The 15,219-nt window shown below is 42.7% G+C and overlaps 1 long non-coding RNA gene and 1 pseudogene across 2 annotated transcripts in view; both read right to left on the bottom strand.

The window, feature by feature from the left end:
- LOC308079852 overlaps window positions 1–15,219 on the bottom strand; it is a 247,187-nt gene that overhangs the window by 72,790 nt on the left and 159,178 nt on the right. The gene's annotated exons all lie outside the window — the stretch shown is intronic.
- LOC308079195 (ras-related GTP-binding protein A-like) lies at window positions 10,238–15,010 on the bottom strand (annotated as a pseudogene). The gene is made up of 6 exons: window positions 14,958–15,010; window positions 12,568–12,661; window positions 11,976–12,105; window positions 11,046–11,137; window positions 10,461–10,576; window positions 10,238–10,347 (listed from the first exon to the last, which is right to left on the bottom strand). The product of its transcript is annotated as a ras-related GTP-binding protein A-like (transcript).

Consider the following 15,219-nt stretch of genomic DNA (forward strand, 5'->3'; position numbering starts at 1 on the left):
CCATGATACTGACCCTGATACTGACCATGATACTGACCATGATACTGACATGATACTGACATGATACTGACCATGATACTGACCCTGATACTGACCCTGATACTGACATGATACTGAATTTTTTTCTCAAAAACGGTTGTGGTAAAACACGTCAAACACGTCAATGGCACCATATGAGATACTGACATGACACTGACCATGATACTGACATGACACTGACCATGACACTGACCATGACACTGACCATGACACTGACCATGACACTGACCATGATACTGACATGATACTGATCATGATACTGATATGATACTGACCATGATACTGTCATGATACTGTCATGATACTGACCATGATACTGACATGATACTGACCATGATACTGACATGATACTGACCATGATACTGACATGATACTGACCATGATACTGACCATGATACTGACCATGATACTGACATGATACTGACCATGATACTGACATGATACATGATACTGATATGATACTGACCATGATACTGACCATGATACTGTCATGATACTGACCATGATACTGACATGATACTGACCATGATACTGACCATGATACTGACATGATACTGACTATGATACGGACATGATACTGACCATGATACTGACATGATACTGACCATGATACTGACATGATACTGACATGATACTGACATGATACTGACCATGATACTGAAATGATACTGACCATGATACTGTCATGATACTGACCATGATACTGACATGATACTGACATGATACTGACATAATACTGACCATGATCTGACCATGATACTGACATGATACTGTCATGATACTGTCATGATACTGACATGATACTCACATGATACTGGCTAATAATTACATAATAATCACATACAGGCCAGTTTAATGTCAAATCTGATATTTGGAAATCGATGAGATGTTTTTAAACGATAACACACAATACACTATGGAAAATACAAATAAAGCTTACATTGTAATGCCCCCCCCCCCCCCCATTACAATGTAAGCTTTATTTTTGCGGGCATAGAGAAACACTGGTGTAAATCCATCAACAGTGTCCTTTGGACGTGTCCTTGAGCAGGGCATTGCACCAACAAGCTGAATGCCTAAACATGTAAATGCAGGCAAAACTATTTAAAAAATGCAAAGCCAGGTCAAGGACGTTTTGAGAGAGGGAGAGTCCTCCTGCCTCCCAATCTACGCATATCTGGCCTTTTGACCGAGGCGAGGAACACAGAACAGAAAATTATCAACTATAATGTAGCAGCAACAAATGCATGTTTACATTTCTAATGAATGGGGCTGCATGTGCACTGGATACTAAATGTTTCACTAAGAAAATAATACATTATGCACGTGTCATTACATTCAATAGTCTACTGCAGTGGTTTTCAACCTTTTTCATGCCAAGGACCCCTAAATTGATTTACATTTGGCCGCGGACCCCCATCTGAAAATGTCTTGTTCCAGGGACCCCCAGAAGCAAGGATTTGTGTTAAAAATGTTTGCTTTACAAAATATATATATTCAAAGATTTGCACACATGTTCAAGAATTTTCAAAAATAGCAGATATACAAGCTCATAGCGCGGCACTCGGTGCCGCGCTATTAGCTTTTATATCTGCTATTTTTAAATAGCCAAAGCTAAGTGGTAAAAATGATTGTGACACTATGTTAACTAATTTCGCTGGGGACCCCCTGGTACCCCCCAAAGGACCACTGGTGGTCCCCGGACCACTGGTTGAGTACCACTGGTCTACTGCATTTTTGGTAACATATTGTTGCTGTCGGGCAGAAGACCACTGGTTGAGAACCACTGGTCTACTGGATTTTTGGTAACATATTGTTGCTGTCGGGCAGAAACCTTGTATCTCAATATTTCAACAGTTTTGGACATGCAAGGTTTTCACCCGACAGCCATGATATCACATTTGCATACAGTGAACCGTGTTCGTGACAAAGCCCTGGGCTGGCGTTCAACACATCATGAGCACATATACTGCTCTCTGTGTGTGTGTGTGTGTGTGTGTGTGTGTGTGTGTGTGTGTGTGTGCGTGCGTGCGTGCGTGCGTGCGTGCGTGCGTGCGTGCGTGCGTGCGTGCTTACTTATATTACTATACTTGTGAGGGCCAAACGTGTGCCCACAGGTACAACAGAATGTGAGAGGAGATTGTCCCTGGTCCTTACAATAGAAAAGCTATTTTTGTGTGTGTTTGTGTGCGTGTGCGTGTGCGTGTGCGTGTGCGTGTGAGTGTGTGTGTGTGTGTGTGTGTGTGTGTGTGTGTGTGTTGCAGTACCTTGTTAACGAATCATAGTTGCACATTCAGCTCCCATGCTCCTCAACCTCTGACATGTTCCTCTACTAATAATTCTAACGATAATGAGCTGGCACTAACTGCCTCACCTCCCCTTCTCCTTCTCCAACACAATCAGTGCTGGACAAAGTACATCGCTGCCGTCAGGGTGGAAATATAGGGAAAATAGTGGGGAGAAAGCAGTCGATCTACAAGCTCAAATCGCGTCACAATCGACACGTTGTGACCTTGTAGATCGACTGTTTTCGCCACTTTCGTGCCACACTATTGTATGACGAAGCAGAGCATTCACTTGCTGTTTTGGATATACAAGGTTTCCACTGGCTAGTGCTTAATATGAGAGCTGAATATGATATATTATGTTATATTGATTCATGTTCTTTAACCTGAAGGTTCTTTGACTGATAACACTCTATATGGGCATTGATCACATCACACCACAGTTGGGATGTCCTTAGGGTCACGCACGCACGCACGCACGCACGCACGCACGCACGCACTTTTCTCTGTACCCAGACTCTCCAGCAGCAGGGATCTGTTTCTCTGCTAGATGTCCCTATAAAAGGTGTGTGTGTGTGTGTGTGTGTGTGTGTGTGTGTGTGTGTGTGTGTGTGTGTGTGTGTGTGTGTGTGTGTGTGTGTGTGTGTGTGTGTGTGTGTGCGTGCGTGCGTGCGTGCGTGCGTGCGTGCGTGCGTGCGTGCGTGCGTGCGCGTGTGTGCGTGCGTGCGTGCGTGTGTGTGTGTGTGTGTGTGTGTGTTTGCGCGTGCTTGCGTTCGTGCGTGCGAGTGTGCGGGCATGAATGCGTGCGAGCGTGTGGATGCCGGCTTGCATCAATGAACCACCCACACTGCAGGCAGAGTGCATGTGGAGTACACTTCACTATCCAACACATTTATAATTCAACACACTGTCACCAGTCTGTTTTTCTGTCTCTGTCTGTCTGTCTGTCTCTCTATCTATCCAACATCTATCCAACATACTCTCACTCCCTGTGGGACACATCAGACCAAATGGCATACATTTGACGGGATCCCCTTCACGGTCACTTCCGCATTTCTGGAATGACCGTGATAGTGACCCTGATACCGACATGATTCTGCTTCGAAACCTTTGCTTTTGATCTCTCCCTGTGGTCGTTCATTGTTATGTTCAGCGGGGCTGCTTCTGATCAGACTGAATTAAAATTAATACGTGGGTCAGTGACAAATGGGGTTGGCAAGATGACAATTGTATACTCTTATAAGCATGAAGGCCTATCAGGTTTGTTAAAATGTTGTACTAGCTGGGAGGGAATTCGTAAAGAAACGCATCATTGTCAAGTTGGCGTCCACGAGTTTTTGATTTTTGGCAGGCTGTTAGGTATGGGCATAAGGTTTTAAAAAAAAACATTGCAAGCAATTTGGGATCGCCCCCTAGTGGTTTGTTTGCAATGAATCCAATATTAGATAGGTTAGTATATGGTCGAAACCCCAAATAATGTATAGAAGGTATTTTCAATGGATTCTGTTACTATTGGGTATGCTAAATAACATACTAAAAATTTAGGAAAATCTAACTCCTGTAAAAGCATAATTTTCAAGATGGCGGGAGCTTAAAATGCCAGGAGCTTAAAATGCCCATAAACTGGGAGGGAATATGTGTCATCTTGAAAATGATGCCTTTCCAGAAGTTTGATTTTCCTAAAAAAAGAAAAATGTGTTGGTTTAATGTGATTTGAAAAGACATTTGCAAATTTTTTTACAATGAAAATGACAGAATGAGCCGGAACATATCAAATGGTGAGCCCACATTACGGTACTTGTGGGCTCACTTGACACTGCTGCTGCGCTGCATACAGTACATCCTCTTTCATTCTTCTGTGTAACGGCTGCACTCCATGAGAAACGTGGCTCACAGTTTGCTCTTTATTGCATGTGTCCAGTGGTGGAAAAAGTACTCCAAATGTCTTACTCAAGTAAAAGTATCAATACTGCAATGTATAAATACTCCTTTGCAAGTAAAAGTCCGGAACAGGGGTCATCACCATGCTGGCTTGTGGTGGACATAAAAAAATAATAATTGCCACGGATATACAAACGAGCGGACAATAATATCACCGGAAACACATGGTGGTCTCTAACTCTGAGAGTTATGGGGGTCCTTGACAAGTATAAAACGTCTGTACCAGTGGACTCCTAGGGCGCTTTCACACTATGGTCCCGGGTGCGCCCGGACCACATGGCAGATGTTGTGGTAGTGTGAACGTAGCGAACCGTTCCCCGTAACTGTTACGACCCGGCCTAGGGGTCACCAGGTGTAACACAAAAATGGACTCCCTCCTACCCAGTTCCCAAATATAGACAGCCAACACCAGTTTAAAACTCCAAAGTACAGTTTTATTTTACAAGTTACAAAAAAACATGGATAAGTTACCTCAGGGTGGGCACCTGAACATAAAATCCTACTCAAAACAAAACCCTATTCTTACCTTTACCAAACCAAAACAAAGCACAAATATCTTACCTCACATAAACTAAAGAAACATCTGATCAAACAAAGAACACAAAAGAAAGGACACCCACCCCTACCTTACCAAGACTAACTATGTTAACATTGAAACTTCTAAAATACTGGCCAGGCTAAAACACTTAAAAACATTAGACTGGTGCGGTTGGGAGACTGGCATGGAGGAAGACATCAGGGAGACTGAGACAGGCAGCTTTATGTGTGAGCCTGGTCACAGGAGCCAATCATCAGTAGGGTCCACCTGGTAGCCAACCACTCACATTCAGACACCACTCATTCACGCCAGCTGGTAATCAATCAGTCACTCATTCACACACACCAATGAGGGAAAAGATATACACAGAAAAATACATAGGCCTAATATGACCCTATAGGGTCATAACACCTCCCCCCTTAAGATCAAACATTTCTCCTCTAAGAAATTTTGATTTCACGCCACGCAACTCAAAGAAAAACAAAACATGCTTAGTTCAACTCCTTCCTCCTATGTCCCCACTAAACCCTCTCTCCTAGTGTCTCCACTTAGACCTCTTCCCTTATCTCCACTGAGACTACCTTCCCTCCTAATGTCTCCACTGAGACCCCACCCATATGTCTCCACTGAGACGCCTTCTCTCCTATTGTCTCCACTGAGACCTCACTCACGTATCCCCTTCTTCCTAACGTCTGCACTGAGACCTCACTCACGTATCCCCTTCTTCCTAACGTCTGCACTGAGACCTCACTCACGTATCCCCTTCTTCCTAACGTCTGCACTGAGACCTCACTCACGTATCCCCTTCTTCCTAACGTCTGCACTGAGACCTCACTCACGTATCCCCTTCTTCCTAACGTCTGCACTGAGACCTCACTCACGAAATGATGAACTACAGCATGACACACAGAATATCCACATCAATGATGAACTACAGCATGACACACAGAATCACAGAATATCCACATCAATGATGAACTACAGCATGACACACAGAATCACAGAATATCCACATCAATGATGAACTACAGCATGACACACAGAATCACAGAATAACTACAAAAGTACAACGTCTTAAAACTAGGAGGGCTCACAAAAGTATGGTTGGCAGGTTTTACAGGACTGAAAACAAGCTTGCGCAGACTTTGAGGAACCCACCAATTTAGAGTGGAACCACAAGTTAATACAGATGAAGCACTAAGATACAAATATTAATGAACTGCATTTACTGTCAAGGTGGCACTAAAGCAATATGCTTAATCTAGAATGGTTAGAGTGCATGGCGGTGTTAGGCCGAGGGGCAGGTACACCCTGTCGGCTTTAGCCCTAATGCTTACACATCAGCTCCTTGTTTGGAGCTCCACCTCTCAGAGATGGAAGGCCAGCCTAGACTCTGTTGAGTCCCCCCCAGCATAAACTGAGCGCTACAGACAATGACTACCGTGCTCAACCATGGGGCGTGAGAGCGTCCTGTCCCTTCCCATGGTCGCTGTGGGTTAGGGAGGACGCATCAGCCGACACCTCTACATCCTCACCTAAACCCACAGACGCACTCACCACTGCAGGTTAGTTAAGTACCACCAGCCAGGATACCCTTCTCCATACGTTGTGACACACAGTCTTTCCTTCCGCCTGCCGGAGATATAGACATTAGAGAACAGCAACAACAGTTTGCAATAAGCCTATTTCTAAAGGTGGGAGTCTGCACAAACTCAACTGAAAAAAAACACATGCACGATATAAACCTGCCAACCCAAAGTATTAACAATCACTCAGAACACACACACAAAAAGAAGAAAACAGTGTAACCCAAACAAAACTAATTAATAATTTACAAACTGTAAATTAACTTTGAGACGAGCCCCCATTTATGTTACGACCCGGCCTAGGGGTCACCAGGTGTAACACAAAAATGGACTCCCTCCTACCCAGTTCCCAAATATAGACAGCCAACACCAGTTTAAAACTCCAAAGTACAGTTTTATTTTACAAGTTACAAAAAAACATGGATAAGTTACCTCAGGGTGGGCACCTGAACATAAAATCCTACTCAAAACAAAACCCTATTCTTACCTTTACCAAACCAAAACAAAGCACAAATATCTTACCTCACATAAACTAAAGAAACATCTGATCAAACAAAGAACACAAAAGAAAGGACACCCACCCCTACCTTACCAAGACTAACTATGTTAACATTGAAACTTCTAAAATACTGGCCAGGCTAAAACACTTAAAAACATTAGACTGGTGCGGTTGGGAGACTGGCATGGAGGAAGACATCAGGGAGACTGAGACAGGCAGCTTTATGTGTGAGCCTGGTCACAGGAGCCAATCATCAGTAGGGTCCACCTGGTAGCCAACCACTCACATTCAGACACCACTCATTCACGCCAGCTGGTAATCAATCAGTCACTCATTCACACACACCAATGAGGGAAAAGATATACACAGAAAAATACATAGGCCTAATATGACCCTATAGGGTCATAACAGTAACGCATCACCGTACCGTACCCGAAACCACCTTGGGAGGTAGTCTCGGGTCCGATTGCTGCGGAGTCGTGAACGGAACGCGGCAGTGTGAATCCATCCGTTCCAAGAGAAGGAAGTGGACTGCTAATCATATATCATTTATATATTTTTTATAATGACACATTATTTTAGCTGGGTTATACCTTCTCATAGTTCTACTTAAATGTTGACAAGAAATAATAATCCCGCTAGTGTTTGAGTAGCGCAAGCCGTGAAAAATAATAAACAAAAAACACATGTGTGGCGAACGTATTTATAAGGATAAAAACACCAAGGATTAGTCCGTGACGTCACACCAAGGATGCGTCCGTGACGCCAATATCATATTAACAGGCGACGTTACATTTCGAGGTTTCAAAGACCAGTGCACACATTGCTTTGGTTGTGTATTGTTGATCTGTTGTTATTATAACTCAAGACAACGTCAGGAACACAGTCAAACTTTATTATTCACTCTAGAGTGACTTTTCTTCTGTGAATGACATTCGCTCTCCCAAAGCCCCATAGTCAACAGCGCCCCCATGAGGCACATATTTACCATTACTGTTCAATGAAAATGGTCTCGAGTGCGTTAGAATCTTGGCCAGTGTGAATGCTGGCCAGCCAAGCGTACTAGGGAACGGTTTGATTCAAACGAACCCAGTCTGAAACCACCCCTAATGTGCCAGTGTCAGAGTAAATCAGTGTCATACATATTCTGAAGAAAACCTGAAGACTGACATGCAACAACATCGAACATTTGCCAAGGACAAGTCTTTGCCGCGGACATATTTGTCCTTGTACGGACATATTGATGACCAATTGATGACCACTGGTCCGGAATTCAAAATGTACTTGAGTAAAAGTACAAAAGTATTGGTATCAAAATGTACTTAAAGTACCAACAGTAGAAAGTACTCATTATGCAGAAAGTTATGTGACAGCAGTGTCAGCCAACATAAATCATGTGTCTTCAACCTGGATAAAGAAACATGTCTGCTGACATGGTCCTTCCACAATGCATTCTAGATCCCAGTATGTTAACCAGTGTTAATAATAGCATCATAAACATGTGTATTGCTAGATTATGAGAGATTCATTCAGAACTAAAGAAAAAGAGACTGCGGAAGTAGTTGGTTCAATTCCTTGTTGCCCAATTGCCCATATGTGGTGATCCCTGATGTCATTAGTATGACCATACCCTATATTGGCATGCCCATATATGGACATATGGGCATATCGGATATGTTTATGATTATGTCTGAATCATAGTGATATGCCTAAATATGGGCGTATCGGGTTTGTCTATGGTGATGTCAGAGTGACGTGGTCATGGTCTGCCCGCCCGCCGGTCCTCATATTAGCCAATTTTAATATAGGATTATTACAGGGGAAATGATCAATTAAATGCAATAGTCACTTCAGATGAGGCACCCAGTCTCTGTAAGAGTATGACTGTGGAATCTCATGGCTAATAATATGAATCCTTCATGACAAATACAGTACCAGGGAGGGAGACCAGAGTTTTAAAACAAAATAACAAATATTTATTAAATAATTAAACTAACATATTTTGTTAGTTTAATATATTTTGTTAGGACAAACATTTCAATAGAATAGCATCACTGTTACATATGATTGATCACTGTAGAAATTAGACTGACCAAAAACTGGTTTTCAAACAATAACTCAATAATTGTGATCAGGGGTTTGAAGAAGAACTCAGATTTGTATTATTATTATTATTATTATTATTATTATTACCCTTATTATTATTAGGTTTAACCTAAGTTAAAGTAGCAAAGCCACAATGGTATTTATTCAACATTTGCTTGAGAAAAGTACAAAAGTATTAATTAAGTAAAGTAATTAAAACAAAGTAGCAAAAGTAAAAGTACTCATAAAGCTTGTAGTTCGGCTATTTCCAAAGTGGTAAATGTATGCTTTCAGCCTGATCGCCAGAGAATTAGTATACATTGCACGGATCCAGTGCATGTCATTCCGTGCATAGTCGCCTAGAAACCCCGAAATTCCGTGCATATGTACGGCGAGTCCCACGGTGTGCTTAACCAGTCGCAACCCGGAAAAACCCGGAAGCAGAGCAGTCCCCACAACAAAATGTACGATTCTGTGCCTATCGGTACATAACTCAAACGGCGCTGAGTAGGCACAAGGGAATGTCGCAACGTTCGGGACGGCAACTCGCTCGCTTTAGCTCGCTCGGTGGCCCCTTACGTGGCGACAATTCCCTTGAGACTGCGCGCCTCCGAAATGGTTTAGTCTCAATGGGGGAGATGCGAGGCGGCTATGCACGGAATTTCGGGTTTTCCAGTTATCTATTCACGGAATTTAAAAAACGTTCAAAGAGAACGTTTCCTCTGGCGATCGGGTTGATGCTTTTAAAAAAAAATATCATCTACAAAGTAAGTAATAGCTTTTTAGTGGAGTATAAGTAAAAGTATTGACCATTGGAAAAATTCCACTCAAGTAACAGTACCTCAAAATGGTACTCAAGTACAGTATTTGAGTACTTTCCACCACTGATTGTGATTGAGTGCTGCTCGTTTGAACCAATAACCAACTTATAAGCTAATAACCGAGAAGAAAGTTTTTTGGGTGGATAATATTTTTTCTAATATACTGTATCAAAAAGTTGACAGGCAATTTTTTCTTTTTAGAATCGGCTAAATTGTTTACCCTGGTTAACCACTACAAACATTTCAAAAATAGCCGATCTACAAACTCATAACGCGTCGCATCGTCACATGTTGTGAGTTTCTAGATCTAGATCAGCCATTTTCTGTATTTAAACAATTATTATTGTTCATTAATGGTAATCGATAGTGAAAGTTTTAAATACTCGAGTAATGGTTTGAAGTCATATCGCCCAGGCCTAGTTGAGTGTATCCCCTCTATTCCTTTAGGTCAGAGCGTTGGTATAATGCAGACCGTGCTCAGGTCCATCCACACTCTCCAACTTCTCAAGGTGTTTCGTAGCGTTGCGAATATTCATGAGAGTCGCTGCAGATGCTGTAAAATAATAAATGAATTATGATGATGCTTTGCATGAGTCACAATAATATTAATGATAATAATACATCAATTCAATGCACGGTTATATGCACTCTTAGGTCTATACTTACGTATGGACGGGTCTGACATGATCACCATGACGTATGTGTTGGAAGTAAAGGCGTCGATGAAGGCTGCAAAGTTGGAGTTCCTCACCTCCATACTTTGGAAGGAGGCTGCCAGTCTCCTGAAATAAATCCAGTCTAAAATCAGAATCACCAAGTACATGAGTCAAGCAGGCTGGCATTCAGTGTAATTGTCAGGATCTGTTGCCTTGTACCTTTATTTTGTAGTATTGTCCTAGTGTTTCCTGTTTTGCCTAGTTACTGCTACCTGTCTTGTCTCACCTACCTGTGATTACTCGTTTTCTCCACCTGTGTCCTGTTAATCTCCTAGCCAATCCCTGTGTTGATTTGTCTTGTGTTCACCTGTGTCCAGTTAACCCTGTGTGTATAGACCCCACAGTTCCTTATCTTCGCTGCTAGATTATAAATGTTGTCTTGGTGTTCTGTCCAGTTCTGTCCACCTGTCTGTATAATAAATCCATGTGCATATAAGCCGCACTGCTCCTGCCTGTCTGTTCTGTTTCTGGGTCCTACACTCCTGCCTTGCACTGTGACAGTAATTTAAGCTATACATTTGTAGGGTATGCTTACCTGCACCTGAGCTGGAACTGTTTAATTATGTTGCTGATCTTCTCAAGCTGCTGAACATCGCACTCTTCTTTGCGCTGATAGTGGGAGATCACCTAAAGCACAATGTGTATGTGTATAACACTAAACCACTAGCAAAACATCACAAGAGAAATACATTTTTCACTAGTAAAGACCCACACCTTCAAACAATGAATCAGTTTGGGTTGTATGTATTGAAGAAGATAAGAAAAGTAATAATGTAATGCTGGAAAACATGGAGAGGTAGGTAAGAGAGGAGGCAGGAGGGATGGAGAGGAGAGGGGTCGAGGAGCTGAGGCGTTTGGGGGTACGGGATAGGGCCCTATTTTCGCCGGTGCCTTACCAATTTTTTTCACATTTTCAAATAGTCCCACTAGCCGATCTACATCGACACGATGTGAGCATGTAGATTGGCTATTTGATCTATTTGAAAATGTTTTAAAAAATGGCAAAGAAGTTTAGGGATAATGGGTAAGTCACCGGCGAAAATAGGTCCCATAGTGTGGTTTGTTTGTTCTGAGGGGCATGAACCCTGAGGAATTTGGGCTTTTGGGTCCACAACTTTGCAAGGAATTTGATGTTCGGGGACCCCCCCCCCCCCCAACATGTAGAAAAGAATTGCAGAAGAATGCATTGTATAGAGAAGAGGAGAATGGGATGGTGGAGGGATGCAAGAAACTGAGCACAAATGCAGGCGAGCACAGCAAGCTATAAATAAAACCCTTGATTGGCTTGAGAGGAGGAGATAAGGAAAAGATTACAATCAGGTGAGACTGGGAGGAGTTGATATCAGGCCGACTAGAGGTGATTACGAGGGGGAGGAGATTGTTATCAGGTGTGGTCTTCCCTCCTGAACTTGCATTGTATCAACCGTATTTACATAAATACATCCCAGGCAATGGTTTCTCTTACCTGAAAAGACCGTCTCTCAAACAGAAGAACCTCATCCGCTTCTATGGTTTGTGCAAAACGTCTCAGGTTTGTCTCCAGCTGCTGTACGTTTGGGGCGGCCATAGACCATATTCACACGGCGGCCATGTTTCTATGAAGTCAATGAAAGTAGCCACCCCGGGTGGCGGCACTTTCAATGTTAAATTCCAATATGGCCGCCGTGTGAATATGGTCTATGGCTAAATGGGTAGAGAGTAGGGATGTCACGATTACACATTTAAGATGACGATTAATTGTCACTCAAATAATTGCGATTAACGATTTAATTGTGTGTTTGGCATTGGAACATGAACAATGTTTTTTTTTTGTGTTTGCCTTTTAGGCTTCGTAATCAAAATTGCACAGGGCAGATATGACAAATAACTTAAAATATACAAAGTAATTACTGACATATTTAATAATTCATCAGCTATTTCTGCTATTTTTGGAAAATGTATGAACATTTTTCAACATGGAAACGATTACAACAATAATGCAAAAAGAATTGTTGACTATCTCAAATAATTGCGATTAGGCGATGATGTTATAGTTGTGACAGCCTTCTGTTCTCAACCTTGTACAGTGTTTCATCCCAAATTGACGTCCTGAAGCAAGTGCAAGCCAGTGGTCTGGCCAGGATCCTCAAGTCTTCTTCACGCTTTAAAGATCTACAAAGTCAGTAACACAGGATTGAGTGAGTTACTTTAACCCTTCAAGACCGGGAACGCATCTGTGTCATTTTAGATTTCTTTGGCTATTCAGAAATAGCAGATATACAAGCTCGCTACGAGCTTGTAGATCTGCTATTTTCCGTTCCCGAAACCACCTCCGGAGGCAGTTTCGGATCCGGATCATGCGTTTTCGGGTACGGTACGCTGCAATGTGAAAGCAAGCGTACCATTAGACGGAAGTGGCCCGCTATTTGGAATAGGTGACGGTATATAAACTCGACAAAAACAGCCAACAAAAACACGTCGCAGATCAATCCACAGGGGTTCAACCATGGCCGTAACATATCCACACCAAGCAGTAGCACAGCAGAGCAGTGCACTCTGTAGGCTGGAATCCAACCGTTGCGGCATCCAACCGTTGGATGCCGCATGTGTTGGACGCCTGTATGTTGGATGCCGTCTGTCAGCGCAGCACCGGTTTGAAAAAAAGAAAAAAGACACACCGACATTCCATAGGCTAAATCAATGCATTTTGTGATCGCATCGCACAACTAATAGCCTACTAAAACTAACGGGGAATACCAGAAAATAATAATATTTTGACATACGGGAGAAACGGTTGGTGCGGATATTTAAATTGGATAAAATAATTATTGCGGTTGGATAACGGGTGGATAATTAATTTGTACATGCGGATTCAGATGACCATGAGAGGCCATCCGCGCATCTCTACTACATATCTTTGCTGTTAGGAAGAAACCCTGTATCCCATATTGCAACTTGTAATGCTTTTTCATCATAAATGAATGCCCTATTGTCATACAGTGTCACACAAAAGTAGCAAAAATAGCCAAGCTACAAGCTGAAAATGCGGTGCAATGCGACACATTGAGCTTGTTGATCTGCTATTTTTTATATTACAATATAGAGCAGATAACCACACAGATCTTGCATTGGAAAATATTTTTTTTATTTTAAATATGAACAAAGGCAGGAGATGCACGTCCCCACAGTTCTTTTTTACACACAGTGCTGGACCCACAAATCATAAATTAATACATAAAATAAGGAGACTCTTTTTAAATAACCAAAAGTGAACTTTCTCTTATTATTATTATTACTTTGGAGACTATGGCAAGCGCGATCCTATCGCACACCTTCCTACATGACCAGCTATGGCTTTGCAGTCCAGAGGATGAGATCTGCACGTAATGCGCGGATGCGCAGATTAAACAACAGACAGGCAGCGTTGCGGAATGCGTTTGTGTCAACTGTACTTGTACTTTTCTTCATAGAGAAAAAGGAGAGCACAGGGTGCATATATATATATATATATATATATATATATATATATATATATATATATATATATATCATTCAGTCTGACTTCACTGTATAGGCTACTATAGTTGCCTTTTCATAAATGTTTTTTTTTTGTACTTAAGCTGTCGTGAAAGTTTATAATATTTAGAGAAATTTAAAGTTTCAAATGCAAAAGTGGTAGTAGTTGTGAAGGTTAGCAAACTGGACATTTATACTGAATGTTTCCTGTATCCTCATCTTGCGCTAATGCACACAAGTGTTTCACCAGGTTTTATTTGTGTTGTTTCTCATAAGCGTACATCCATTGTCCGTCAACAACACTGCGCTGAGCGCTCAGTGCGTTCTCCCCGCTTCGGGGCGAGGCTCCCCAAAGACCGTGCACTTACATAGATCGCCTCCCCTCCCCAGCATAGCTCTCCAGCCGCAACCCTATATTTATGCGCGACCAGCAAAAACATTGTCGCATAGTTGATGACGTCTGTGTCCACAGGGGAAACACTATGTGCATGCCGCCACCTGTAGGATCGGGGGTATATATGCATGTGTTCTCTGGTGCGATTGGATCTTGGCCAATGTGAATGCAGGCCAGCATTCGATCTGGGAAACGTTTTGAATGAAAACGGATCCAGTGTGAAACGGCCCAATTGATAGAAAATAAGTAATTTTGGGGGTGAACTATCCCTTTAAGTATAGCTTGACGCCAGTTCTCTTTCGTGGTCGAGACTGGCTCTCCACTAAATATTATTCAATATTTACGGGAACTGTCCCCCCGGGGGCAGTGCTCGTGGATACTCTTTAAGACACACCACATATGGTGGCCCTGCCCTGATTTGCAATCAGTGGGGTATTTAAGCCCCACCCAGGCAGAGCCACTTTGATTCTTTGATTTCCACGAGTGCAGACGCATTGTGGGCTCAGTATTAAGACGAAAACAGTACAGAACGGGTGTTTGGCAGCGTGGTCCACTTACCTTTGGTAGAGAGCAGGTCTTGCGAGGCTCCTCTCAGGACGCTTCGCTGTCATATTTCACACCAAAAGTACATTCCTGGCGAAGCGGCGTGCAACCTGGTTCCGAATCTGACCTAGTCGGAGGGCGGATCAGGGCTGCTGCTGTTCTGCTCGAGGGACCAAGTGGGAAGCCGTCTGTCGGCCGAACGCTTGGTCGCCGGCATCGCCATCGCCGCGGCTGCAGCCTGGTTCCGAATCTGACACAGTCGGAGGGCGGACCGGGA

The sequence above is a fragment of the Gymnoscopelus braueri genome, assembly GCF_963280865.1.
Source record: "Gymnoscopelus braueri genome assembly, chromosome: 23".
Classification (NCBI taxonomy): Eukaryota; Metazoa; Chordata; class Actinopteri; order Myctophiformes; family Myctophidae; genus Gymnoscopelus; species Gymnoscopelus braueri.